The following is a 3,507-nucleotide window of genomic DNA, read 5'->3' as shown; positions in this document are numbered from 1 at the left end:
TTTAAACTTTTTTATGAATGGGGAGCTACTGATTGGCTTAGAGTGCCAGCTGACCGCTCTAGCCAATCAGCAACACCCCTACCCAGCGGCACTCTGTGCTTCCTGACACTCAGTAAATAAAAGTGAACAAATTAACACTGATATTTTTTTTTACCTGGGGAGATGAGAAAGTCCAGAGTTTCCCTGCCAGGCCCAGATACCAAAGCCTTATGATGTGGTGTCCAGAATAAAGTGGAGGGTTCAGTTCATTTGTCCTTCCTGCTCCAATCTCCTTTTCTTCTCCTTCATTTGACAGTCTTCTTTTTCTTCTGACACTGTCTTCTATATTTGGCTCCTTCTGCTCCTTTACCTTTCTGCTCCTTTCTGCTTATTTTGCACCCTTCTGCTCCTTTCTCATTCAGATTCCTTTCTGCTCCTTGCAGACCCTTTTTGCTCCTTCTCCTACTTTAGCTTTGTGCTCCTTGCTGTCCCTTTCTGCTCCTTCTTCAACTTTACCTTTGTGCTCCTTCTGATTCTTTCTGCTCCTTTACCTTTGTGCTCCTTCTGTCCCTTTCTGCTCCTTGCAGACCCTTCCTGCCCCTTGCTGCCCCTGCTCCTTGCATACCCTTCCTGCTCCTTGCTGACTCTTCATTTAGCCCCCCCATGCCTCACTTGCCTAATCTATAGGCTGCCCCCCATGCCTCACTCCTCTAATCTATAGGCTGCCCCCCATCCCTCAATCCCCTAATATATAGGCTGCCCCCCCATCCCTCACTCCCCTAATATATAGGCTGCCCCCACCCCCCATCCCTCACTCCCCTAATCTATAGGCTATTTTAACCCCCCCCCCCCCCCCATCCCTTACTTACCTGATCTGTAGGCTGTCTCTGGCTGCATGTGTTGCTCCCCTGCGGTTACACTCAACTCAGCAGAGAGAAGCAGGGATAGATGCAGCTTCCTGTCCCTTTCTCTCTCCATACACAGCCTTGCCCCCCCCTGCGGACGCCCATGCATTGGACGAACCATAAGATCATTAAAAGTACGCTGTCAGGGTATTTATATCGGCAGACATTTTGTGCTATGATAGAAAATGTATATTGTCAGAGTCAATCTGAACAGACCAGACTCCATTTTGTTATTTTCAAGTTAACAAAGAGACACGATCCTTTCTGTAAAACTAACCACTTTGCCAGAGCTAAAGGAATGCATAGTATAAACAAATCAAGTGATAAGAGACTGTCTAAATGCTAATGGAATATAATTAATTCTAAACCCAGACATTTGTGACAGAGAAGATTAAATAATTTAATTTTACTTTCGATATTGTATAACGTCCCATTGTAAGTTTAGGGGTCATACTTAGTTATAACTGTCATATTAGAAATTATAGCAGAATTAGCCAGACACATAGTCTGAAGAAAGCCTAAAAAAACTCTTTGATCTGACAGTAAACTTAAGTTATAGACAACTATAAAGATAAGGTAAATGACGTCAAAATAGCCACCAGGAAAAGTTAACTATTTCCTGGATAGGAATGTTTAGTGGGACGAGACTGCCCTCTATAGACCAAATACTTAAATTGCTATCTGGAAGGTAACCACACCTCCAATGTCCCTATTGGTCTACCACCTTGTGAATTTTTCCTTTAAAAGTTAAGACAAAGGGAAGAGGAGGTATGCAGAGGAAGCAAAGGGTATGCAAAGGAGGCAGTCAGGATCGCAGGCTAAGAAAGAAAAGCAGAGTCAGAGCAAGAAATCCAAACAAGTTCCTGAATCCTGAGACTACCTACTAATCTGATGAAAATATCTACTCAACTGGTAAATATACTGGTTTCATTTAATTAATCTAAATTAATTAAAATGTTTCTAATAGCATGATATATGACTGGATAAATCACGATCAGATTTCGATATTTAGAAATCTTAGTTACTAAAGAATATATAATTATGACATCCCAATCTGCAGATGGGAAAAGATTAATTATGTATTTAATGTGACATATCACATGTTAGCATATCGTGATATTTATCCAGGTGTATTGATTTGCTCTAAAATAAGATAAAATATCTGTTTAGGCAAGTTAAAATTCTGCTTATAGAACATGGTAGATTACTCTTATTGGATGGTTCCAGGAAATGACTAATGAGCTGGTTTAATTGTTATTTTATTTAAAATCACATGAGAATAGGCCTTAATTACCTAGGAGGTCTAGCCAGCATTGAAAGGGTTATTCTAACTGTCAGCTAAAGTTTTATGGCCCTAAGCTGCAGCTCTGTGTGTGTAAGTTTCACTTTCGAAGCTCTGTGAAAGACAGTCATAAATCGTGTCTTAGCCATTGGAAGATGTTTTTACATTACCATATTGTATTGCATACCATGTTATACTAAATATTCATTGATTATTGTCACGCATGTTACATATTATTATTATTTAAATTGTCACAATACATTGTATCTATTTTTATAACAAATTGTGATTTTATTTATATGGAATACATTTCACTTACACGATAACGATATTTGGGATCTGAGAATTGAAATAGTGGGCAATTCTCAACTGTTTACTATTATTATCCCATAAATATCCCCACAACGCATAGCAGAACATTGCAGGAATATTGAAACAAGTTACCAAAATCATTCAGTATCGTCCCACTTTTGCATACACAATAATGATCCTAAACATCTCACCTTTATGGGCATTGCCACGGTAAAAAACCATTGGAGAGACCTTATTAAGAAAATAGGACAAATAGAGATGGAGTGGGTTTTTAATATGGACACCCTACACCCAAAAGGGTTAAACATTGAATTTGACCTTTACAATTTTTTATAATCTTTTATAATAAATTATTACCTTTCTAATATTATTATTATTATTTCTTTTTCAGTTTATCATTTTTTTCATGATTTATCATTGTATCTCCATTTAAGTTATTTATTTTAATCTGACTATATTAATAAATTAATTTTAGAAATATTGTTTTATCAGCTATCTAACCCATTCTCCTACCTCAGTTATACCTACCTCCTGCCTCTACATTGTGATATCATTATATCCATGCATGTTTTGGCTTTTTTATTATATATGTATAAGTCAGGCCCGGACTGGCCATCAGGCACACCGGGCAAATGCCCGGTGGGCATGGGCCGAGGCCGGCAGGTGAGTTCACAGAATTTCCCCTGCCGGTCTATGCAAGGCCGGCACTATCCGAGCGGCGGCCCCGCTGTATTCCATGGAGGGCCGGTGGGGAGATCAAAGATCTCCCTCACCGGCCCACTTTCATAGACCTGTGGATGGGGAGGGAGAGGAGGACCGGGTGGAGCTCTATCTTGCAACTCCGCCGGGTTCCTCTCGCGAGATCCGGAGCGCTGCCATGGCAACGACCGGATCTCGCGAGAGTGAACTCTAGCCCACAGGCTAGAGTTCACTCACCGCTGGACCACCAGGGATGGTGTGCGAGTGCCTGAACCTCCCTCCCATGTATCACCGTGCCGGTCCCCCCTCCCAGGCTAAAGGTAAGAAGGG

The sequence above is a fragment of the Pelobates fuscus genome, chromosome 6, assembly GCF_036172605.1.
Source record: "Pelobates fuscus isolate aPelFus1 chromosome 6, aPelFus1.pri, whole genome shotgun sequence".
NCBI lineage: Eukaryota > Metazoa > Chordata > Amphibia > Anura > Pelobatidae > Pelobates > Pelobates fuscus.
The sequence above is the reverse complement of the archived record's forward strand: the minus strand, read 5'-3'. Positions refer to the sequence as shown.